A 27,406-nucleotide genomic window follows, 5' to 3' on the forward strand; every position below is an offset into this window, starting at 1 on the left:
AGGAAGTTGCTCTCTGAGCAAAATACAAAATGAGATGCCTCAAGCTGAAGAGAAAATAAATGGTTGCTGATTTTACAAAACCTGCAGTTTTAAAATTTGTTGTTGTTCTGTTTGTTTGTTTTTGTATATTTAACAAATTATTTTTAATTGCAATTAAATACACATAACATAAAATGTACCGTCTTAACCATTTTTAAATGTACAGTTCAGTGGCATTAAGTACATACATTTTTATTTTTGTGCAACCAGCACCACCATCCATTTCCAGAACTCTTTTCATCTTGCAAAATGGAAACTCTGTACGCATTATGTGATATATTCCCCTTTTCTCTCCTCCCCACATTCCCTAACATCCACTATTCTACTTTCTGTCACTATGACATTGACTACTCTAGGTGCCTCAAATAAGTGGAATCATACACTATTTGTCCCTTTGTGACTGGTTTATTTTACTTAAAGCCCTTAAGGTTCATCCATGTTGTTGCATGGGTGAATTTCCTTCCTTTTTAAGGCTGAATGATATTCCATCATATTTATATGCCATATTTTGTTTATCCATTCTCTGTTGATTGACACTTGGGTTGTTTCCACATTTTGTTTTGTTTTTGTTTTTTTTAAAGATGACTGGTAAGGGGATCCTAACGCCTGACTTGGTGCTGTCAGCACCATGCTCTCCCAAGTGAACCATGGGCCGGCCCCTTTTTTTTTTTCCCACCACATTTTGGATATTGTGAATAATGCTTCTATGAACATGGATATACAAATATCTGAGTCCTCGCTTTCAGCTCCTATGGGTATATACCCAGAAGTGGGATTCCTGGATCCATAACAGTGGCACCATTTTACATTCCCACCAACAGTGTGCAAAAGTTCCAATTCCTCCATATTTTCTTCAACACATCTTACTGCCTGTCATTTTTTTCTGATAGTAGCCATCCTAATAGGTGAGAAGTGGCATCATCCATAAGTTTTCATCCTCTAGAGATGTTTACAAGTGAAAATCTTGTCATTCCCCCCCACCCGTGAATATTGTTCAAGTTAAATGATATCACCCCTTTGTCCTCACTAATTTGTAGCCTGATGGTGATTTTTAACAACAAAGTTTTCCATCTATCTACATCTAGAGTTTAGTGAGGGCCTCATCAGCAGCTATTCGGTAAAAAATAAACTAAAGGTTTCAATAAGAGTATTTGATTTTATTTATCTTCATGATTATATATATATATAAGTTGCTATAAGTTTGTTTTTATTTTATCTTCCTTAGAATCCCCCAAAATTTATTTGCTAAAGTGATTCTGTAGGGATGCAAAAACCTAAAAACTTTTAAGGTTCCTGAGAGTATCTAAGGAATAACTACATCCTTAAAAACGTGAGAGAGACTTCATAATTATTCACAATAATTATTACTCAAATGATCCCACTAGGAAAAACATTTCAAGGAATAAAGAAATGTTAAGAAGAAAATTACCAGTGAACCATATCTATGAGGGATCTTCAAAAAGTTCATGGAAAATTTGCATTATGTAAAAACTATGCATGGATTGCAAAAATTTTTTGCACCAAAATAAACTCGTATTAACTTGTTATAACATGTCCAAACAGGATCTAGTCTGAGGCTCTGAGAAGGATGATATATCAGTTTGAAAAAAGCCTCTATCAGAGCAACATTTAATTATAGAATTAAAGCAAGAACAAACATCCAATTTTTGGTGAAGCTTGGGTGGAAGAATGGTGAAATTGTTGATACTTTATGAAAAGTTTATGGGTAATCCCCAAAGAAATCGGCCAAAAGTAATGCCCCAAAGAAATCAGCTGTTTATAAATAGATAACTCTTTTTAATAAGGGATGAGATGATTTTGAAGATGAAGCAGGCAGCGGCAGACCATCTACATCAATTTATGAGGAAAATGTTAATCTTGTTCATGCCCTAATTGAAGAGGACCAATGATTAACAGCAGAAGCAACAGCCAACACCACAGGTATCTTAATTGGTTCAGCTTACACAATTTTGATTGAAAATTTACAGTTGAGCAGATGTTCCACTCAATGGGTGCCAAAACTGTTGCACATAGATCAGCCAGACAAGAGAAGAGCTTTCAGTGGAAATTTTAAACAAGTGGGATCAAGATCTTGAAGTATTTCTGCAAAGAATTGTAACAGGAGATGAAACATGGCTTGACCAGTACAATCCTGAAGACAAAGTATAATCAAAGCCATGGCTACCAAGAGGTGGAAGGGGTCCAGTCAAAGCAAAAGTGCACTGGTCGAGAGCAAAGGTCATGGCAACAGTTTTTTGGGATGCTCAAGGTATTTTGCTGGTTGACTTTCGGGAGGGCCAAAAGACTTTAACATCTGCTTACTTGGAGAGTGTTTGAAGAAAATTAGCTAAAGCTTTAGCAGAAAAACACCTGGGAAAGCTTCATCAGAAAGTCCTTCTCCACCATGACATACTCCTGCTCATTACTCTCATCAAAAGAGGGCAATTGTTCAAAAGTTTCAATGGGAAATCATTAGGCATCCATCTTACTGTCCTGATTTGGCTCCTTCTGACCTCTTTTTGTTATCTAATCTTAAGAAATCTTTAAAGGGCACCCATTTTCTTCAGTTAATAATGTACAAAAGACTGCATTGACATGGTTAAATTCCCAGGACCCTAAATTCTTTAGGGATGAACTAAATGGCTGGTATCACTGCTTACAAAAGTGTCTTGAACTTGATGGAGATTATGTTGAGAAATAAAGTTTACATATTTTATTTTTATCTTATAATTCCATTTTTTCATGAACTTTTTGAAGTCCCCCCATAAATCATTGTACTGTGTGCATAACATGATCAAGTAAGAATATAGTGATTAAAAATATTTTATGTAATTGATTTCAATTATTAATTTAAAGTGTTCACATTAATTCCCTTTAATCCAAACAATATATTTTTTTAACCATGTGATTGTGGTTTTAAAACATGTTCCTTAAGCATAGGGAAGTTAAATAAATCATATTCATGAAGTGATTTTGCCATTTATTTATTCCTAATGCTTTTTTGGTTTCTAGTGAAATGAACCCTAGTCCCTATACTTAGAAGGCACTTCCTCCTATAATTTTCTAAATTCCACTCATCCTTCAAGGCCTAGCCCAAGTCTCCCCCCACTAGAAGATAATATTCAGGCAGACAGGGATTTTTCTCAGGTTTGTTTAAGGCTGTATGACCATTACTCAGTAAAGTATCTAGCACTAGGAGGCATTCTAGCAATGTGTACATTGAATAAAAAGAATGAATTAATGAATGAACAAGTGAATGAATATCTTGGATCTTATTGCTCATTTTCTCCTCCAAACTCCCACAGCATATGGACTCACTGTCTATATAACTTATTTAACTCTTTTTTTTTTACTTCATTAAAATATGGAGTTTATTTCACATGTATATTTTTGTTTCCCCGACATCTCCATGTCTGACCACCACTGCTACTATGTCTTATCATAACATTCCATACATACTTAAAACCAAGCAAGGGTGGAGTTCCATCTCAAAAACTAAACAGGCATTTTGGACAACACATTCTTGGCAACGGAACCTGGACAACATTTATCGAACACTGTAGGGAAAGTTCTCACTCTGCATTATAAAAAGGACAGCATATATCAACTGTTACAGAAATGAACTAAGATGAAGATTTGTAACAAACCGTTCAAACTATTTTCTTCAAGAGATTTCCTCCATTACCAGAGATCTTAAACAGGCTCCTGGTCAATCATCCAGAAGCAATTCACATAATTAATGAACTCGGCTTCCACTTTGGGAAGAGCACCACCTTTTTCTATACTTGCTTAAATTTTTGCTTTCATGTCTTCTACAGACCTAGGTCTTTTCAGTGTTTAAGGATTTTTTTTTTCCTGCTTTTTGAAGGATTCTTGACCTACTGATCTTGGTGTTGATGATTTTGAGTCTTTTCCATTCTGGTTTGGTTTTTGTGCATTTTTGGCTGTAATATGCAGATTTCTTCACCAGAGTTTTTCCTTCAGTTTCCTCATCATCAAAATCATTATCATCATCATCATCATCACATCATCATCATCATTTTCAGCAGCAGCAAGTTTTACTTTTTTCTGTGGAATCCTGCTACCACTTCCAGGGTCAGATCACTTTCCAGATATACTAAGAGTTTCACATCTTCCTCCTCTTCATCTTCCGATTATGCGTCTTTCTCCACAGCTACTAAGTGCTATCCACTAATATGCACAGGCCCTGAGCCATACGTCAACCACAGGTGGTGTTATCTCAAAGCCACCAAGGAAAACAGCTGGCTGTACAGACATTTTCAAAATGGCCAGTGTTACTTTCACTGGACTGCCCTCATAATTCATTGCCTTTGCACTAGCACCTAAACTGACTGTTCTTGAAGGTAACTGCTGCTCATTTTCATCATTATTCATCTTTGTCAGCCTTTAGTTCATGACCAAAAAGATAGTTTTGGGGCCTCAGGAGGCACACGTCCATGTCCACCAAACATTCCATGGAGTGGTGGCATGCACTTAGGTGGAAGAGAAGGCGACAGAGAGAAGTAACTGCTGCTTCAGAGAACAGCTGCACAGGACATAATCACAACAGGCCTATCCGACTATTGACATGTACATTTTGTGGTAGGCATTTGTGTTGTCCACCAAATATTTATAGTTCTCCCAGCATATGGTAGAATCACACTTTCCCACCCCCTTGAAATTAGCTATGGATATAAAATTGCCTTAGATATTGACATACGAGCAGAAGTGACAAGTGTAACATCTAGGAGGAAGCTTTAAGAACAACTGGGTAATTGATCACCTTCCTTTTCTCCTGCCTCAATGATAGTAGAAGCAAGTGTCAGTAGAGAGCCCCAATTAGCTTAGGTGCCTGAGTGACTACAATGACTAAAACCCTCCATGCCAAACTGTGATGGCCATGTGGTAGGAGTGAGAAATAACATTTGTTGTTATAATCCTCCAAATTGTGGGGTTATTTATTTCTGCAGCATAACCTAGCTGTTCCTGACAAGTACACACTTTGTACCTGTATTTATCTGTTAATTTGTATCTTCTCTCTCCAACTGGATCCTGAGCCCTTTGAAAGAAGTAACTATATTTTATAGTCTTTTGATTTCCCTTTATCCAGTCCAGTGCCTTTAACACTGAAGACATTTATAATGTTCACTGATGGTGGATGGTTTTGATAAAAGTGATAAAGAAGTAAATTACAATGACATGAAGTCATTATCACGTGCACTTAGATTTTGAAACAACCACTTGGGCCTCGGAATTCTTGATATTTTTTAAAATTAGAAACAGAAACAGACTCAAGTTTGTCATGGTTTTTGAATTCATAAAATATGTACATATTGATAATACTTCCTATGAACTTTCAAAAACCTATTTGAACAGAAACTTATAGGTAAATAATGCTGAGATTCTAGACATCTTAATTTTCATGTTAAATTTGATGATTAGATATAAAGCATTATCTGAGATTGTGATTAAGAAGGCACTTCTTGCTTAAACATGCTTTTAATCTGTCACCCCTGGTTTAAAACATATTTCCTTCTTTATCTTGCTTTACAATGCTTAGCATAGTGCTGGATATTTTGCAATCTCTGGGGTGACTTCAAGGATCTTCCTCTTCTAGTTTCAATGACTGCCCACTTAGGAAACATCCTTTCAGCAAATGAAAAACCAAAGGCATCCCTGAAGCTTGGCTTTGGGTGACCACAGATGACTTGAAACTGCCATGGATAATTTTCCCCCAGGAAATGAAGGAGGGCTTCCTACATCAAGTCATTTGTATCTGTTGGACAGGGATTCTGGTAACATTTGCCATATTTTCCTGTAAGAACAACTGGGCCCAAATCTAACTGATAATTGGATCTTGATAAGTATGACAATTCTATTGGCGTTACTTCCTCAAGATTACTTAATCCTGGCAATTAAAGGACACATAAGACTCTACCATTTAAGAGTCAAGGAGAAACAAGGTCAGTCCTTCTGTTTGCTCTTCCCCAGCATGAACTCATCATTCCCCCTCACCTCTGGTTCACTTCACAGTCACTGATACTTCCTCCCCTCTGCTCTTTCTCCCCACTGCTCTATTTTAACTCTCTCTCACTGTCCCAGACTTGGGGTTTCTCCTCTCTCTTGACCTTGATCAACCTCCCATCCTTTCTCCAGTTACAAAACATATCACCAACATCGATTCCATATTCCCGTTCTCATTTTCTCTTTCCCTCAGTGCTTTTAAGAGAGAAGATAATTGAAGTATGTCACTAGAGATCACGATCTTCAGCAGACACTAAAAGGACCAATGGGCATAGTAATGCTCAGAATAAAGACAGGAAGACGTGGTGAAGATCAGAGAAGAGATGGGAGGCTCATTTTGTTCTGTAGACTGATCGGTGGAGGCTGAGATAAAAATTAATTACAGTAATGCCATGAGAGGGTCATATAAAACTCAAGATCAAAGAAAATATAAGTCCCACTTCCTACCCAACTTCCAGACCTCTGCACATGATTTTCTAATTCCCATATCAATTCCTTTTCCTTTTATACATACACCTTTAATTCTCTTTCTCTCATTTACAATACATTAGCACATCCAAGCATGTCTGCTTTAGAAGTATACTTCAGAATAATACACTTCTCACAACTCACCGTTTCCATCCAAGTCCAAGCAACCATAATATTGTGCCTGGACTATTGTGATAACCTCCAGACTAGTCTCTTTGCTTCCCCACCCTTGTCTCCCTGTTCTATTCTCAACAAAACAGCCAAGTCTTTTAAAAACAGAAGTCACATAACGTCACTTCTTTGCTCAAACAGTGCATTCACAGCCCCTGGAACATTCCATGTAAGCTCCTGTGTTAAACTCCTACATAACGCAGGTGCATTCCCTCTGCTTAGAAAAGTGCTTCCCTGGATATCCACACAGCTTTTTCTCTGAATTAGTTAAGCTACAGTAACAAAATACAATGGTTTAATTTAAGAATAGAATTTTATTTCTTTCTCATGTAAAAGTGCAGAGGTGGCAGGTCAGTTCTGCCATCCCTGGTGTGTCATCTCCAGAGTTGTTCCAGTTGTCCCCCTTTCCCAGTCAGCAGGAAAAAGACTAGTGTCTACAAGGACATGACCTACAACTTCACACATCACTCTGCTCACATCCAACTGGCTCAAACTTAGTCTGTGGCACATGTAACCACAAGGAAGGCTGGGAAAGATGGTCAATAGCTGCCATCCACTGGCTTAGTAAAAACTCCAAAGGTTGTAAAGCAATAAAGAATAAAGGACGCTGGAAACTAGTAAACAGTCTCTGTCATACCCTTTGCTTTGATTCAGGACTCTGCTCAAATATATCCTTACCAAAAAAAACTTTCCATTTTCATCCTTCTGAAAATATCCTCTCACTGCTGTAACTCTCCGTACTTTCACTCTATGTTTTATTCCTTATTAGCAAGTATCATCAGTTGATAAATTATCGTTTTGTTTATTCCCTGTCTCCCCTCATGAGAATGTAGACACTAAACACCCTGAGAGCAAGGATTTTGCTTCATTCACAGCTGTTTCCCCAGTACTTAAAGCAATGCTTGGCACACAGTAGGTATTTAGAAGTATTAGTTGAGTGAATGAATAAATATGTGTCAAATCACATTTGGGTTTCAGCAAGTATGTAGTGGAGTATGGCAGAGGTGGGATTTTAATTAATTCTTGAAAGCTGGAGGAACACTGATTTAAGCTTTCTGTCTTTGTAACACATTTCCTTTTATTGGAAATGGAAGGGAGGAGTGTCTTGTCACTCCATCACCTTAAGCTGAAGACTGATGGAGACCATGAGGAGTGAGAGGGGCCTGGACCAGGGCTCTCCAGAGGTCAAATCGGTGTCCCACGCAAGGTGATATTTGAGATTCTGAAGCATATAACCAACCATTTCAGTGCTTTGTCGGAGCCATGGAGGAAGCCTAACCAAGCATGGGGGTTAAGCCTCCGCAAAGGAAATGCCAACCATCCTGAAGTGGGAATGAGTGGACTCCAAGGTAGGAAGATGCCTGGGCACAGTCTTTGGTGGGAGGTGATACAGCCCCTCCATACGGAAGCCTGATGGGAGTTTCCTTTAACATCCCCTTGCTCTGAGACTGGGTCTGGGCACGTGAGCCTTGGGTCATCTTCCAGCAGCAGCACCTGTTACCCTTCGTGCTGCATGTCTGTTTATCCTCACCACAGCCTGGTCTTTGCTGGGCTGTGAGGACTAAATAGAGTAACGAGAGTCCCTGCTCAGAGCAACAGGTGCAGGGTTCCAGAGCAGCCTGGAGAAGCCAGATGCAGGTTGGATGGAGGATTTGCAAACCTCCAGAAAGCCAGCATTCTACAGATAGAAATCTGTAGATACCTTCTTCCAAAGTGCTCAGAAATCACTTGAGAGGTGAATCCAGTAAGAAAATGGGCTTCCTGCGGACCATGAAATGGGCCTTCATTGTAATTTAAAGGTTAAAGGGAGAATGTTCTTGCTTTCAAGCCTCAAGCTGATGAAGTTGGTGATCTTCAATCACATCTAACTGGGAATATCGAGAAAAGAGTCATCTCTTGTTTACGACATCCCAAACTTTTCTAATTATCCTAAGCAGCGTCATGGCTGTCCCAAATATTTCTTAGAAAAAATTATTTTAAAAGTTAGTGTTATAGTGTACATACTAGGAGAAAGGATAGCAAGCTGGAGTGTACAACTCATCCCATCAAAACTGAACGAGCCTCCCTCAGACACCACTTTCATCATTTCTCTTTTCTGCACTGAAACAGCCAATGGCTCCCTGTTCCCTCTGATACCGAGCTGATTTTCTGCTGCTTGGTTCTTCCTTTTCAAAGGAATCCTTCCTAACCACTTTTCCCCATCATAAGTTGTCCACCCCAAGGGTTTGCCAGACTCCCTGCCTATGACCCACATTGTCCTTCTGGGCCCTGCTTATGCTCATTTGTTTACATCAGAGAACTGTGTGCTGAGCAATTTATCCCTTGATTCAGTCACTGCCTTGAATTATGTGCTAAATGTTTGACATCTATTTGTTTTGATTCTTCAACTAGAGGACAACCCCCTCCAGGGGAGAGGCAGTGTCTCATTCCTTTTATGTTTCTTACTGCACCCACCTCCATTCCAGGCACTTTACAGGGCTCAATTAACACATTTTTCATTAAACACTTGAAGAAAAGACTCTGAATCATTGATCTATAGCTAATTCTTAGGACAAAGTATCCCTCTTCCCCAATCAGATAAAGAATTAGTATTAGTTTCCTAATGCTGCTGTAACAAATTGCCACAAACTTGGTGGTTTAAAACAACAAAGATTTATTCTCTCACAGTTCTAGCAGGCAAAAATCCGAAATCAGTTTCACTAAGGGCTGAAATAAATGTATCCAGGGCCGCACTTCCTCTGGAGGCTCTAGGGGAGAATACATTCCTTGTTTCTTCCAGCTTCTAGTAGCTGTTGGCATTCCTTGGCTTGGGGCTGCATCATTTAAATCTCCACCTCTGGTCACATTGTCTTCTCTTCTGCATGCCAAATCTCCCTCTACCTCTCCCTTATAAAGACACTTGTGATTACATTTAGAGCCTTCCTGGATAATTCAGGATAATTTCCCCATCCCACAATCCTTAACTTAATCACATCTGCAAGGACCTCCTTTCCATATAAGGTAACATCTACAGGTTCCAGGGATTAGGACCTGATATCATTGGGGGCCATTAGTCAGTCTACTTCAAGTTATAATTTAAATAACATTCTTAAAATGTGTCTAAATAAACATAATGCCAATGGAAAAAGACAATGTTGAACTAGAAGTAAAGAAATGCAGTTCCCAATGTGCACGCGCGCGCGCGCACACACACACGTATGCCCATGCACACACAAGTTTGTGTATCAGCAAAAGCATTTCCTGTTGCATCTTCTATTTCTCTATGGACCAAGGTATTATTTATAAAAAACAAAATAGAATTAAAACACATATCTCATGGCATTCAATTAAGAGTACCAAAATGACAAAAAGAAAGGTTGGGCTCTATGTAGAGAGAGGTTTGTTTATAACTAAAGTATTATGTAACTTCACTCAATAAAAATAGCTTTTGAGGTTTTCAAATAATCAAAGAATTATTTGAACAAGTAGCCTGAGAAATAAGACATAATTGAATTTGCAAATGTTTCTATCAAATTATGATCTCACTGCACTACTTCCTTCTAAATCACATGAGGAATTAAGAAACAATGTGCGATATAATTATACCCAAATTTGTATAAAAATTTATAGTTTACAAAGCTCTGGGCATACCTAATCTCATTTGATTCTGACCACAATGTGGTGAAACAGGCAGGGTGAGTTCTATTACTTACTCCCAGCTTTCAGATGAACAAATAGAATCAGAGAGGGTTAATGACTTGCTCAAAAAAAATTAATAGTGGTCAGACCATAACAATGATGCAGGATTTCTACTTCTCAACTTTCAGGTACACTAATATTAAGTTCAAGATAAGAATAATAGTAATGAATTTAATTATTAATTGAGAAATTTATAAATTGACATTGGAAAGAAAGAGAGGGTTCTTGGCTGATAAGCTGTTTGTCCTGCTGGAGCCCTGGCAACTACTTACTCTACCAATCTGGTTCTTCCATATTTGTCTAGGTCTATAAACTGGCCCCAAACTTAATCCAAATCTGAGGATATTCCCAACATACAAAAATTCTGGCAGCAATACCAATAATCTGGTTTTTATTTTGGTTCTGCAGCTTAGTCTAATAAGTGTATCTTGAAACCTAACTGTCAGTCAGTCAAACAGTATTATTGATCCCCAAATATGTGTAAGGTATTGTGTCAGGTACTGTGAGGAATCTCTTTCATCCAGCCAACCACCAATCTGTCCATTCATCCATCTATCCACCCATCTATTTCCTTATTCATTTAGCAGTATCTGATCATCTATTATGGCCAGGCCCGGGTCAAAGATGAACATGAATCATGGTTGTTAGTATTAAGATGTTTACAGTCCAGTGCAGGGAAATAACATATTAAGAGATCAGTAAAATAAGATGTGATAAACCCCGCTCTGGAGTTATATGCAAAGCACTCCTGGGATCAGGAAAGCATTCCTGGATGTATATCTGAAGTGCACCTTTTAAGAACAAGTAAAGTTAGCAGGAAGAGTAAAGGGGCTTGGAGGGACATATGAACAAAGGCTTGGAGCCAAGATACAGCATGGTGTGCATTAGCCATGCCTCTGCATCATCAGGATCAAGATATTTAAAACCTGGAATCCGTCTTTCATCTGACTTCCACTGCAGTCTCTCAAGTGAGTGCCCCAGTCACAGGATATATTCTGGGAAAATCCACTCTGTTAGTAGCAGGGCCTACTACAGTAGTGTTTTAAGCTGAAGAGCTATACAAGACCATGCATTTGAGTTTGCAGCCCTGCTTTAAGTGGAGGGAAGGGATGGGAGGATCTTGCTTTCTCATATTCCACCAGCCCCAGGGTGTGTGGGTAACTCAAGAGCATCAACAACAATCCAACAGAAGAATCAAAGGCCAAGGGGAGGGTCCAGAAAGATCCTTCAGGAAAGAGCAAAAATTTTTAATGTCCAACATTTTCACCCTCCAATCCAGCACCCCAGTTATTTGTCCTGGACCCTTCTCAGTGTTCCTTTCCCCTTCCTGGTTGGATGAGGCTGTAGATGGGGGAGACCATGACCCCTGGTGGTTGGATCGTGACACTAACTGATCTGGGGGGGTGGGTCAGGGCTTGGGGGACAGGACCACTATATACCTGACTGTATTTACGGAACCTAAACTGAAAAGCAGGGTGTAATGAGGCTAGAGAGGGAGCAGGGGTGTGACCAGGGGGCATTCTATGCCATTTTAAGTAGTCTAGAGCGATGCTGCCCAAAAGAAATAAAATGCGAGCCACATATGTGTTTATAAGTTTGCAATATCCACATAAAAAAAAAAACAGCAAAAAGAAACGTAAAATTAGTTTTAATAATATATTTTATTATACCCCATATATCCCAAATTTTACCCTTTCAACATGTAATCCACATTAAAAATAATTAATGATAGATTTTACACCTTTTTTCATACTTAATGTTCAAAATCCACTGAGCTATATAACAACCACAATTACTTGAAGTTGATAGGACAAGCAAACAGAAAGGACATTGTTGGGGGGGAGGGGGGAGGGAGGGAGGTTTTGGTGATGGGGAGCAATAATCAGCCACAATGTATATCGACAAAAGAAAATTAAAAAAATAAAAATAAATGAGGCAAAAAAAAAAAAAATCCACTGAGCTTTTTGCACTTACAGGCTATCTTAATTCTGACTGGCCACGTGTCAAGTGCTCAGTAGTCACAGGTTACCCTATTACATGTACCCTGAATGTACATGGAATCATAAAAGGGTTTTAAGCATGGAAGGGTTTTAAGCATGGTAGCAAGATCATATTTGTGTTCTAGACACATCACTATGGTAGATTTGGGGACAGTAGACTGAAAGGAGAAAGGACTGGAGACAGGAAGATGAGGTAGGAGACGACGATACAAAAGTGTAGGGGAGGGATGCCCAGGGTCTGAATTAGGAGTTAAGAGGCTGATAGTAAGTATAAGAGGGGAGTGTTCATTAGGATCCAGACAGAAAAGCAGAAACTACCCTAGGCCTTTCAAAGATGGGGAAAAAATACGGTGAATTTATTATCTAGTGATGAAACTGTTGAAAAGCCAAAGAGAGCAAAAGCAGGAAGGCATCACAATCGCTAGGCTGGAAGGATGCCGGGAAGAGGTAGAGTTCCAGAGCCAGAAGCTGGGGCCATCTGGTGGGAACTAGAACTATGGGGGGCCAAGTGGCTCAAGCAGGGGAGAGCTGTCATGGGGGAGATGACATCAGAGGCAGAGCAAGAGAGAAACACCCTGGCTTCTCCCCTCCTCCCACCTTCCAGCCTTCCACCAGTGCCTCCCATTACCAATCCCACCTGGAAGTCAGTGGACAAGGGAAATGTACTCTCTTGTAATGCAGAGTGGAATAGAGAAAAAAAGGTGGGGAATGGACCTGAGGGCAAACAGGCAAACAACCAGGATAAGGGCACAAATGTTTAAAACTTTTACGACAATTTTGTATAAGCTGAAGACTGATAGTAAGAGAGAAAAAGAGCCAAAGGTGACCATCTGGCTTCCCAGACAGCATTTCCAAGCCAGTGTGATCTTCCTGTCCATTCCTCCCTTACAATGAGTCCTTTCCCAAGAGGACCTGGAATTCCTTGTGTAAGCAGGTTTCAGAAGCAGACTCGCCCTACCAGTTGGCAGGATACAAGACGTGTTTAACTCCAAGCAGGGGCTCACATTATAGACCCCACTACACTAGCTTTGGGGACAAGTTGGATGGGAACACTCCAAATGAGAGATCAGGAGGAGGAGCAGATCTGGGAATGAGACTAAGGGTGTTAGAAATGTGGATCTTGAGGCACTTACAGGACACCAGGGAAAGGTGACCAGCAGATATTTGGGATTTGGAGCTGAAATTCAGGGGAGAGGTCATGGCTGAACACATCATTTGGGAGTCCTCAGCATACAGAAGTAGCTAAAACATACAGTTGATGAGATTACTCAGAGAGAGCCCATAGAACAAAAAGAGACATTGTTCATGTCTCCCAGGAAGAAACTCTGGGAGCAGAAAAACATAAGAATGCTGAGAGCAAAGGTGTCCATGAGGAAGGCCAAGAAGGATGGTCAGAGAGGAGAACCAGGAGGGTGCTGACACACGAAGCCCAAGAGTGCACTTTTTAGTGAGTCTTGGAAACGAACTCATCTGTTCATTCATTCAACTAATACTTATTGAGCGCCTACTCCATGGCAGGCTCCATTCTGGATACTGTGGACACAGCAGTGAACAAAACAAACAAAAATGCCGGCCCAGATATGATTGACTCTCTGGTGTCACTGCAGCAAAGAGGTCCAGACAGATCAAGATTAATAGGGTCCACTGGACTGAAAATTAGAATGGCTTTGGTGAGCAATGAGCATGGCTCCAGCAGTGACCAGCTCAGAAGGCAGACCGCTGTACAACAAGCAAATGGGAGGTGAAGGAGTAGAGGCCGTGGGTCCAAACTATTCTTTTGAGAAGTTATAGAAAAGGAAGGAGCAATGGGGCACTTTACAGAGGTAGCACAAGTTCAAGTGAATGTTTGTTTTTCTTTAGCTAAGGGAGGCTGGCACATATTCTCGTGTGTAGTTATGTGCTACCTGCTAGTGGAAAGAAGAGGAGGAAGTTGAAGATCGGGAGACAGGATAGTTGATGCAGTAGGTCTGAAGCACACAGGAGGTGAGATCCTCAAAGAGTCTTGTAAATCAAGAACAGATTCATGGGTATGCATTTAGGAGCAAACTTTTCTTTTACTATTCTTTTATTCCAGTGACCACTAAAATAGCATCCAAATTCAAAACAAACCTCAGCGTAGGATGTGTGTTCCACTAGGGTGTTCTATCAGGGGAAAGAGAGGAGCCTTTTTCCTCCTCTTTCGCCCCCTTATGCACTGCCTACCTGGTCTTGCCTCCATAATGTCTTAGGAGCTAAAACAAGGCCCCAAATGGCCTCCCCAGCCCATTCAGAGCCCTGCTTTCCACAATTCTCCACCTAATCAGGGCCTTATTCAGAAGCCCTGACATGCAAAATTTCCCAGGCAGCAGAAGTCCTGGATTCCAGGGACAGCTAGTCCTGGTAGGCACAGTTTGCAGCTGGGGGTGGGGACCAGGCAGCCTCCAGCCACCATGGAATATAGAAGGGGAGATATCTTTATGGGTTTCCCAACTCGGGCTGCTTATGGACAGCCACAGGATACTCCCCAGACTCTAGGATTGACGTTTTTCCCTAAAGGAGCGCTCTCGAGTTAGTGTGGGCAGATTTACAGGGACCAGAGAGAAGGTGCAGGTTCATCTGCCGGCCCAGCTCCTCTGCCCACTCCACTTCATTGTCTCACTACATCTTTCTAAATGAAGACAGGGCAGATTTTAAAGAACCAACAGGAGATGAGTTTATCTGCAATGACTGCACTGAAGGCCCTTCCCCAAGGCAGGCCCAGCAAGGAGGACTTTGGCTGCCTGACTCATCCCCTAGACCCTCACCAACTTGGTCACAGGGCAGAAAAACTGTGGGGAGGGCACCTCCCTTCCTGGCTTCCCTGGGACCAGCACACCAGTGTGAGCTCCATGCAAGGTCAGTGTCACACAAGCTCACTGAGCTCTCCAGGACACGTTTACGCAACGCTTTCCTTCCTGATACAGTCATAAAAACAACCCCCATCTTTCCATGATGTCAGCCTCTTCCCACATACCTGTGGTCAGAAGCCAAGTCCTAAAACTATGATAGTCTGAAAGAATATCCAGAAATAACAACAACAACAAAATCTCTAAAAGACCAGTCAAAGAGAAAAACTAGAGGTGTATATGTGTGTAAGTATACATGTATGTCTGTGTATATGTACATATCTGCACATATATCAATATATATGCAGATATATGCAGATATATCCATACACAGAAACATACCCTAAATAATAAATGTGCACCAGTAATAATTAATTTCATTCAGAAATTGTTTCAGAAAATAATTTCATTCAAATGTTCACCTATATAAAACAGAATAGAAAATGAGAGTTTTAGTTTCAAAAAATTACTTTTAATGTGGCTTGTTTACGATTATAAAACAACCAGATGGAAAGTAGTCTGGGGAAAAATCTGTTTCATCACTGGAGCGAACAAACAATTAGAATGCTAAAAACATGAAGTCTCATGAAACTGAACAGAACAAGGACTTTTTTCTTGAATGGTGATTGGATGAATTGCAGCCACCTAAACTCCAGTATTCTCTTGAGACTCTATATCCCTGACAGCATCTGCCACAGGCAAAAGAAAAAGAGCTAGCTAATTTGAAATCGATCATTAATATTCATTTTTCATATTGCTACAGCTGTAGAAACTGGGGTCAGTCCTCTTTGCCTTCCATGCCGTATGGGCTTTTTTTGAAGAGAGCAAGATTGGCAAGCTTCCCTCACTCACACTCATTCATTCATTTTCCTCTTAAAAGAAAAAAAAAAAATCCCTAGAGTTCTCTTCAAGTGACTTTTGAGTAACCTGAGCTGAAACAATTAGAAATTCATTTATTATTAATGTGCCTTTTTTTCTTTTTTTTTTTAGGCGTATGAGTATTTTAAGTAAAAGAGCACTTTTTATTGATTATGTTGAAAGTACCAGGAGTATCTAAAGGGAAACCACAGAATAATTTGTGCCATCAATTTCAATGAAAAAGAAATCTAGACTTCATGCACACAGGAAAAACATTGAGCAAAAAGGCAGTCAATCTCTTAAAATACAGTAGAAGATGGAGAGTAAATGTCTATGTTGCTGCTTGTATTTTTCACCAACAGCATATGGTAAACTACCCAGCCATGTTCCTTCTCTAGGAAAGGAAAGACAAGGTTACAGCATCTAAAAGTGAAGTATTGAGAACATTTTAAAGCTAAGAGGCAAACCACATTTGGCTACCCTGTTTTCTTCTCACATCCATGTATAATATATGAACATTTTTCTTTTCTTCTTTAACCAAATCATATTTTTGTTATCAAGTTCATTTTTAATAAATGTATTTTTACTTAACAACAGACAAATATCCATATTTACTGATATGCTCACATAACCATATTAATCATTTTGATTTTTTCACATTTTTCTCATTTGAATAGATTGCTACTAGTTATTAAAATATATTAATTTTTTCTGCTTTTTAAACTTGATGTTAGCTCCCTGATATATTTATGTTGCTGTATCATATTCTTAATAATCTCTTAAAATGACTTCATAATACATCACCTAGTATAGAAGAGGTTACTTCAAAAAGTTGGTGGAAAAATGGAATTAAAAGATAATATGAATCTTTCCATAAACTTTTTTGAAGTACCCTTGTATGTGTGTGTGTGTGTGTGTGTATATATACATTTCTATACATATAATTTATTTAACCATAACCATTTTGTTAGATATTTAGGTTGTTTCCAGGTTTTTTTCTACTATAGATGATGTTGTGAAAAACACCTTCAGTATACTTCTTCCATAATTTAAGTTATTACCTTTGTGTAGGTTCTTGGAATTAGAATTACAGGATTATATCAAATAAATTTTCATTACGACTGATACATTTTACTTCAGTCATTTTCCCTATTAGGCATTGATTCTAACGGAAATCATTTGTGGGACCATTACAGGCGCCTTCTAACTGGTTTCCCTTCTCTCCTCTTTCGCCTTGTCATATCACCACTCAATTATCATACTTAGAATAATCTGTGAAAAACACAACTTTCATTAGGTTTTTCCTGACACTACCACCAGAATTTCTCTTTTAAAACACAAATTCATGCAACCAATTCTTATTAGTCATGGATTCTGTATTTGTGAATTTGCCTACTCATTAAAATTTATTTGTAACTCCAGTACAAATACAGCACTTTCACGGTCATTCGTGGACAGGTGTAGAGTGGTGGAAATTTGGAATTACCCAATGTGCACGTTGAACTAGGTGACCCTCTGACTTCTCGTTTCATGCTTTCTTGCACTGCAAACGAGTGTCCTTTTTGGGGTCTGTTTAATGTCATTTCTTAGACTTTTTTTTTTTTTTTTGCTCTTTATTGGTGATTTCACTGTTTAAAATGGCCCCTACGCATAGTGCTAAAGTGCTATCTAGTGTTTCTAAGTGCAAGAAGGCTACGCTTTGTCTTAGAAGAAAATATGTGTAAGATAAGCTTCTCTCAGGCATAGGTTGTGGTGCTGTTGGTCATGGGTTCTATGTTAATGAGTCAACAATGTACATTAAATAAGGTGTCTTTAAACAGAAACACACATACAACAAGGTTATGTATTGATGTATTGATGAAGATGTAATCAGAGGCTCCCAGAAGCCTAGCCCTATATTTCCGCTAGGATAAACGATTCAGTATTTGCTACTTCAGTGTTCAAGGTGACTCTATAGAACATAACTACCCCAAATAACAAGAATCAACTATATTTGCAAGCTTTTCAAAAAACTTTTTAAAAATCCCCATTATTACAGAGCAAGTTTATATTCCTAAGTCTGTCATTCAAAACCTACGCCTTTAGTCTTTAACTTTATCTTTGACTAATCCTCAGTGCAAACTTGTGTTGCTGAGAAAGATTCATCTACGATTACGAAAGATGGCTGTTTAAAGTAAACGCTTTCAGTTCTGCCAATGGAAGACTATCTGGTGGAAAAACAAATTCTGCTTTAAGATGAAATTCTACAGAAGAAAGGCCCTTATTTCCCAGGCACCTAGAATATGGTGCTTGCCCTTTAACTTCTCCTGGCAGCAAGCTCTCAAGGTCCACTGTTCCTAGAAAACTGTTTTGTTGTTACCATGTTACTGACTTCATCCACAGTCCTACAGCCAAGTCGGCTGTATTTGTTCCAACTGATGTGAGCTCCTGGCTTGGTTTATGCAGTGCACACTGATGTCAGTTCTGACATTCTCTTAAAGCATACTCAGTCCTGTAGCCAGAAACTGTTCCAGAAAGCCTAACCAAATAGTGATATCACAGAGCAGAGCCTTTGTGGATGGGAACGAACATTTTTAGTCAGTTTGCAGAGGTTTGAGGCATTAAGAATTGAAGATCATGGAGTTTGGACCTGTATTCAACTCAAGGTAGATTTCTTGCTGTGAGGTATGCTTTGATTGCTCTATACCACCAATAGGGAGTCTATGTCTTTATAGCCTGCCCGTGTGACAGTGTTGGGGGAAATAAAAAAGGTGCAGCCCCCACATCCACTTTTCTGCGATGATGATACAGAGGTAGCATCAACAAAGCAACAGGCAGGCCTAGGAGGAGCGAGGTGGCAAGAGTAACAACCACAGTGTGGAACAGGATCAGGAGGCACGTACTTCCCCAGATGTTCCTTCTGGGGAGGTGTCGGGCCTTAAAAACTAAGGCCACCTTAAGTGACATTACAAGTGGCGCCATTATGGGCCCACAAGGGCGTATTAATGTGGCAGCCTAAGAAGGCGCTGGGAGGAAGTAGGGTGGGAGTGTCCGCAGGAATCTTGCCTTAGCCCTTATTGACCAAATACGCGTTTCTGCGCTCGTGAACACTGTGTGGTTGCAATAGCTAGGCATTGAGACAGGATGCATGCTCTCATAACCTTTAAGCTGATTGGAGGATGTAAAAACCTCCCTTCCCCATTTGCCTTTAAAAGCAAGTGCTTGTGTGATAATAAACGGAACTGCTCGACAGAACCACCCACCGCGTCTGAGTGTCCTTTAAACTGGGCTGGTTGGGGCCGGGGGCTGAGCTCACCTCTCTTCACGGCTCTCTTCCCCCCTCTCCTTCCAACGGGGACAGGAGGGAAAGAGTAATCCGGGCCATTCACTCGCCCACCAAAAGGAACGAGGCTAGGGCTGTTTGGGTCGGCCGGCGGCAGACCTGTCAGGGAGGCTAAGATTTGGGTGACACACTGTGAATGGACGTGTCACTCCAGTATAGCCCCACTGCCCACGTGATTAATTTCAAATTCTTAAGCCTCAAAATCAAATCATACACTGGTGCCAGACCCCTAGACCACATCGTCTCCTTCTACCCACCCCAACCACTCTCTGCTGTCCAAGCACACCACATCCCTTTCCAGTCCAGGCTCAGGGCACTGTGGGCTGCTCTTCTATTTCTCTGAGCGATTAGTTCCCTCTGTCCTATCATCTCCTCCGAGCAACCCTCCCAGCCTGCTCAGGCCAATATACTCACTCACTCCTTCCTGTGTGCTGCCATCGCACCTTCTTATCCTGCACTCTAGAATGACTCACCTTGGATTGTGCCAATTCATTTTCATGTCTGCCCCTTGGCTGTGCTACGGAGGTCACTGGGATCAGGGACTGAGTCTTCTACCTGTGGCTTGGATGTCAGCCGGTGCCTGCCATGTGTAGGTGCACAGTGTGTCCTGATAATTACATGAATGGATTCAGGGATGCATTTCTGAGATGTCACTTAATGTACTTTGGCTCTAAAAATTCCTGGTTCTTACTTGTCCTGTGGCTCCCTGTCAACAGTTAAGCCTGGCTGGCTCTGGTGGTGGAGTTCCTTCCAAAGTTAGAAGAAGATAACTCAGTGGCGTGATTCACAGTTCTAGTGAAGGACAGGACAAAGAGAAGTTGCAACCAGATGCTGAGAGGAAGTAGAAGGCCCGCCCCACCCAACCCAGCTCAGACAGGGAAGGAGAAAGATGATGGAGGTCAGGGAAGTGAACCATTAGGCAAATGTGTCCTGACTTCTCATCAGACAAAATTCCCAAAAAGCAGGTGCTGCCGGGTGAGGGAAAGCTTGGAAACAGAGGATCCTGCACCGCACACCCTGGTTAAAACTCTGGAAGGAGACATACAGAGTGATCCCAAGCAAACAGAGACACCTGCATGGAGAGCAAGCCTGGCAAGTGCCCCTGAGGCCCCTCCTCTGCAGCATGGAAGGGATCCAGACGCATGCCACAGGCAGCCAAAAGGTAACTGCCAGGATGGTCACAGAAGAAATGGTGAGGCAACTTCTGTGCAGAGGCTGTGGCTTGGGCAATTTAGCCAAAGGCCAAATGGAGAATTTGGCTGGGACTTAGCAGGGTCCACAGTACCAAGGAGCACCAAATGAAGCCCCATCTGCAAGGGAGGACCCTTCTAAGAGAACAGGTCTCAGACCACCAGACCACCAGCCTCAGGCTTCAGCTGCAGATACCCACAGGATTCTGCCCTCCCCCACCGCCCAACCCCCCACCCCTCTGTGACCAGGAGGACGAGGAAAGTATCTGTGGGGAACAGAAGGCCAGGAGATCTCTGTGTGGGGGTTGGAGGTCCTCATACGTCTGGATGAAGTCATATTCATATCCATACCACAGTTACTACCTTGGGAAGAGCAAGCATTGGGGAATAAATCTAAAAAACACTGTATTTATGTGTAAAAGAGCAAGTTAAATCAAAAGCAACAAAGATATACATTTAACTGGCCAGTTACGGGTTCCCACCTCAGCCTTTTCCAAAAGGAAGATTTGCCCAGCTAAACAGAGAACTATATTTTGGAAGGCATATGAATTGCCATAAGTTAATTTTTCAACTCTACTATAAATGAAAGAAAAAAGACAAAAGAGGAAGGGTCAGGTCCATATATGTTTAATGAAAAAAGCACCCAGCAGTGAGACAGTGATGATGTCCTGGGGATTCCTCTGCCATTTTGCACAGAAATCTGCCTCTTGTCTATATTTTCAGACCTCCCTCTTTTGTTAGAAATCTGTGCGTCCTCAAAACCCTAGGAAGAGAAGAAACCTCAAGCATCGCACACCCTGATTCTGGGCTTCAGAAGTCAGCTGCTGTTCCAGCTGCCACTGCTGTGCCTGTCACGTATAATTCTCTTGGCTGTCCCTTGCTGAAATGTTCAGAAGCACTGTGGGCATGTGCGTGTACATGTGTGTATGTGTGTGCTTGTGTGCATGTGTGTGTGTGTGTGTACACATGTACGTGTACATGTATGTGTGTGTGTGTGTGTGTGTTTGCATGCGCCTCTTTTATTCGTCTTTGAGCTGAGGGACCTTAGAGAATCGTATCCAACACTCATGACTACCCGCAGCCCCCACCTTGCTGGTGGGGGATAAGGACTGAACGAGCTCCTGCCTTGACTCTGCCATGAACTCTCGGGTCTAGCACTGCAGGCTCTGCTTCCTGGTCCATACCTTTGCCTCTCCTGGCCTCTCCAACAAGAACTCCGGATTGGTGCAAAAATTCAGGCTCATCACTCTTTCAGTTCCCTACTCTGTGTGGCTTCTCTGTCTGAACTGAGTCTGGCTCTTACAGACCTTGGAATCTATGTTAGAAACTCTAGCACTTGCCTTGCCACAGTAAGGAAGGATCCTGGCTGCTTCATTTTCCTCCAAAGCCCCTCAACTGCTCTCCTGGTAACTGGTGACTTCCCTCTACCCACTCTCACCCCACCCCCACCAGACACCACAGCTTCCCCACGTCACCCTGGCCCTGCCGTTCTCATTCAGGAAGCACCTTCCCATGTGTTACTCTCACTTTTTTCTTGCAACATTCTGAAAATGTACATGGTGATCTATTTAGCTATAGCGAGTTACTACATATTCATATATGCAGTCATGTGAAGGGCATAACATACACTAATTCATTTAATCCTTCAAGAACCCTAAGATACTGCTGTTTTACAAATGGGAAAACTGATGCTTAGAAAGGTCAAGAGTTTTGCCCAAAGCCTCAAGGCTAGTACATTGCGGAATCCGAATTTGAACTTCTCTCTGCTTGGTTCCAAGGCTCATGTGCTTAAACCCACATCAGATGGCCTCCCCCTGAGGAGTCTGACAGTCCTCACCCTAAAGATGTTCCTCTGGCTCCGAACTTACTTCCCAACAATTTCCAGACAAGGTCCCTTTTGTCATGAAGCTTGATTACATAATTCATGCTAATGTCCAACTCGTTTTTTCCCCTTACCTATATGACCAGGTCAATTTTTAAAGGGCAAAATGGTGACTCATTTATTATAAAATGAACATAAGAAAAAGATTTTATTTAACACATTAATTAATAATGATGGTACCATTAAGATGTTACAACCAGCTCAAAAGAGAATTCAAAGTTCTGCATACCTATAGGCAGTCAGAAATGCTGAAGTGAATTTACACATACATGCAAAACTAGCAAAACTGGTCAGGATCCACAGGGCAATAAGCAATTGCATTCCACTGGACAGTTTGCATTTCTGTGGACAATAATCATTTGTGTTATCAGTTTTGCACAACTTAGGGTAAAAAATAACTGAGACAATGAAAGGTGGAGATGTCCTGGAAGAGCGTGCTACACAGGACACCCAGTAGTCATTCTTCCCCATTTTAAGGTCTTTCACAATTTTTCTGGATTACTTCTAATACCTAATACAATGTGAGTGCTATGTAAATAGTTGTTCTACTGTATAGTTTAGAGAATAATGACAAGAAAAAAGTCTGTACATGTTCAGTACGGATACAGGGTTTTTATCCCCCCCCAAATATTTGTGATCTGTGGTTGGTTGAAGCTACAGATGCGGAACCCACTGATACCGAGGGCGAGCTGACCGTACTTCTGGCATGCTGTGGGTTCTGGAAATAAGGCCTTTAAACTCAGCGATATGGATACTGGCAGCTGGAGTCAGCTAGAGCCTCTGAAAGGCTGGGGGGAGACAGGGAAGTGCGGGGTAGGCAGATACTGGAAGCCCTTGCTGCCCTCCCCAGCAGCCAAGGGAGGGTGGTCTGCCCTCCGGTGCGCAGCATTAACGAGACTTGGCCTCTCTCAGGGTCTTTGCTTTCTTGCTTTTCCTCCTGTTACCAACTCATGTCTACACTCCCCAGTTCTAATTCCAGAAAGAGAGAGCATGAGGAGGAATCTGACTGACAAGCTTGTCTTATTATCATCATATCCATAGGTTATGCCATGGGCTAGCTCATAGGTCACCGGTCAGCCTCTGGATTGGTTGTCCTGGGATTGGTACACACCCCTAGCTCCTGCTTCTGAGTGTAAACAGAGTCAAGTGACACAGAGCATGTCCTCTCCTGCTGGATAGCCTAGGGGCTGTGAGCAGGCCACTTCCCTGGACAAGGCAGACACCAGGCACATTCTGTTCCTACATAAAGACAGATGACAGAGTTATGTCTTTGTATGGCTGTGCACTTGTATATGCACTCACCAGGAGGAAAAGGTGAGGCTTAAAGGCATTAGAATGCCTAACCTGAGGCTGTGGCTTTTCATATATATTTTTCCACTTAGGTTTTAGTGTATTCCTTCGGCTCACTTTAATACAATTAAGACTTATATTGTACTTTACCTCTTGTCATTTCTTCTCATTTGACTGTTTCCATGCACAAAAACCTAACATATATGCAGCAGGATTTCACTACACCAGGAATTGGGGCAATTCTTGGTTTCCAAGAGTACATTGCATTAAGTGTGGGGACACTGTATTCTAAGTGAACTCCCAACCCCAACTTCATGTTCTCCCAAAGAACTCTCCCTCTCCCAGTTGGATTCTCTTTCCTTGCCATATACAAATATTCTTTATAGCATTCAGTACTCTCTAAACATATTTTTTATTGTTTTGTTTACTGTGAATTTCCTGACTCTCCTGTAAGCTTCATGAGAGCAGATACCAGAATGAGGTGATCAAATTAACATTTGTTAAGTGAATGAGTCACTAAAGCAAGGACTTTAAGGACTTTTTCTAGGGAAGGGCGTGGGGGAATTAGTTTGCATTGAGCCTGTGGCATCTCTTGCTTGATCCCTATCATGACAAAGGCAAACTCTGGGGGCGGGGGGGGGGGGGGGGGGGGGGGGGCAGGGAGGGTGGCTGGAAGGGGCAGCGTGGAATCACCAGGCAGATCTGCAGTCGCTGCCTTGGCCTCACCAGTGTGCCTCAGACCAGCACAGAATCCCTGCTTGGAGACAAAGAGCTCATCAGAAGCCATCAGGCAGGACTAACAGGGTAGGAGAATATGAGGTGGGCAGTGAGCAACACAGAATGTCCACAGGAAACACCCAGCAGGGCAAAGGGCAAAGGATAACCTGCCTTATGGATGAACAGAGAGGGCCCTGCCATGGACCAGCACTGGGTGAGAACTCTGAGTCAAGGAGGGAATTCACAGCAGCCATGTTGCTGAAGACCCACACTCAGCACACCAAAGCTCTCTCAAGGCCAAGATAAACAGCTGCAGAAAATGACTCTCCAAGATCTGGAATTTACTGTACTTCTGGAGACACTTGAGGTTTGCTCTCTTTGTAAGTGCCAAGAATCAGGACTTACAATTATCTATATTCCGGTCTTTCATTCATTTCTGCTTTTGGAAACTCACATTGGATGTGAAATTTTTTAAAGTTTTAAATTGATAAAATTCAATCACCGGAGACAACTGCACTGCTGCCAGAAGTCCCCCAGGTCCCTGACCCCGAGCCTGGGTGGTGGGGGGGGACCCCCACTCTGCAGGGCCTCAGCCATGCCACCCCCACATCCTCAAGCCGGCCTGCCCCCCACCCCACCTCCGTTCCCCTATACCCTCCCACCTGCTCCACATCTTTGACTGTAAAAAAAAAATAATAAAGAAATTTTTTAAAAAATTTAATCAGCATAACTTCAGTATTTTTCATCCTGACTTTTCTGTACCCAAACTGCAAATCCAACAACTTATTACAGAAAAATATTAAATAGCACTCAACATTTATGTCATTTCTGAAAAATATCCTTTGGAGAACTACCATAGGAAATGTGCCTATGAAGACCCGAGATTGTTGTGAATGTGCCAAGTAGTTTTCAAATCAAGGGCAGTATAAGCAGAGGCTGATTGTATTCAAGCGTGAGAACAGTGTGACACTGAGTTTCAGAAAAACAGGGCAATTGATGTTTAGGTTTCAAATTCATGAAAAGGACACATTCCCTGGCATGGTCCTGTGTCAGAGAATGTATGGAGAAGAAATGGACTTCTGTGGTAGGTACCTTAGGGGAAAAGTTTGGTTAGAAGTTCCACTGCAAACAAAATTGCTACGTTGTAGAGGGAACACAGTTTCAAAAGGGGAAAAATCCAGATGTGCAAGACCCTGGATCAGAATGTGAAGGATGTGTCACGTTGACACTTTCGCTAATAAGAGAAAGTCTCCAGAGCAGGTTATTCACAAAAAAGGGACAGGAAAGAAATTCCTACGACTATCATGAATTCTCTCCCTCTCTTTACTAAAGGCTCACCTACAAATTCCTTTTGTTCACTTTCGATGCAAATTATGTTTTTATTCAAACCAATAATGACATATTCTGAGATAATGGTCTTTAAGTTAAATATACAGCTTCACAACAAGGGACTATTATTCAACCTCAGAAAACCCTGAGGTTTCTAGTCATTTTCTCAGATATTACTGCCAAGGAAAGAGACTGGTTCTAAGATTACATAAAGGTGACAGCTGTTCAGAATTCCCCAGCCTCATGGGGCACTCGAGTGCAAAGGTGGCCGTTCTACCTGACTCCACTTCAGCCCTTGTTAATGTGGCCACATCTGTGCTGTCTCCTCAGAACTCCATATCTGACCACTGCCCTCTGCCTGGTATGTCCTCCTGTTCACTCATTATTACCTTATCTGCATTCCATCACCCTCACTGGGAAAGTCATTCATTCAGTTAACAACCATGTACTGAGAGGCTAAGCTGTGCCAGGAACTGTTCTCACAATACATCAGTGAACAAAACAGACAAAAGTCCTTAGGGATATGGTGGGGGAGGAAATAGAAAATAAAAGGCATCGGAAGTTTTCAAGATGGCGGCGGCTGCGGTGGCTGGCGCGGAGTAGCTGAGGTGGAAAAGGTGGCCACTGGGCCTCAGGCAGTCGGGAAACTTGTGGACCTTCCTCTGGCCATCTCTTAAGGGAGGACTGCTGCTGCTGGCCGGTCGTGGGGGCTCAACGCCACTTTGCCCCCGGCAGGAGAGGCTGCCTCATTTACAGGCAACAGCTTTGAAGTGTGGAGCAGGAAAAGAACTGATTCTTAGCTGCAAAAGCGAGTCTTGAAACAGGGAACACGGCGCCAGGGCTGCTGTGGATGCAGCCAGGATCCCGGAGGCTGGGGCCGCACTGAAGGCGGCCAGCTGCCCTATTCAGGATTCGAGGTTTCAGGCCGGCATTAAAGAAGATTCCTGGGAGCGCCCGAGCGGCGCCGCGACTGAACAGCCCGAGGCAGCAGCGCCGAGAACACGGAAGGCAACAAACCAGAGACAGAGCGAGCGCCCGACCTGGCACAGCACTGTGAGTGATCCCTGGCACAGCTTTGTTCGGGGGGTGGATGCCCACGCGCCTCCCGCATGCACCACCAGGCCACTCACTGCCCCGGTGCTGCCTCCATTTTCCCAGGTGCGGGCAGCTCCGCCCTGCTCGGCCATCACTGAGCCCATTTGCTTGGCCTGGCGCGGGGCTTTCCGGACCCTGCGGGCCGACCTCCTCTCCCACTCCCTCCGCGGTTCTCTGGCGGGGCTGGGGGTGTGGGGCGTCCCGACCAGTTTTGGGAGGGCTAGGAAGTACGGGCGGGCCGACTGTCACTCCACCACACCCTGGACTCCGGCCCCGGTAAACTTCCTGTTACTGGGAGGCAGATACCATCTCTGCGACCACCAGTTTGGAAAAAAGCCTAACGAATTTCTTGTTGGGAATAGTGTGGCAGGAGAGTTCCCAGGTCCGCTTGAACCTGCCGGAGAGCAGGCTGCAGGAGGGCACTAGACTCGGTTTATACTGGGGGGATACAAAGGTGAACAAGACCCGAGAAAGATCTA

The 27,406-nt window shown here is 42.2% G+C and overlaps 1 pseudogene; it reads right to left on the minus strand.

Annotated features, from left to right (window-relative positions):
* Positions 1-3,642: 3,642 nt before the first annotated feature.
* LOC134378723 (nucleophosmin-like) lies at positions 3,643-4,516 on the minus strand (annotated as a pseudogene).
* Between the last annotated feature and the right edge of the window lie 22,890 nt (positions 4,517-27,406).

The sequence above is a fragment of the Cynocephalus volans genome, chromosome 5, assembly GCF_027409185.1.
Source record: "Cynocephalus volans isolate mCynVol1 chromosome 5, mCynVol1.pri, whole genome shotgun sequence".
Classification (NCBI taxonomy): domain Eukaryota; kingdom Metazoa; phylum Chordata; class Mammalia; order Dermoptera; family Cynocephalidae; genus Cynocephalus; species Cynocephalus volans.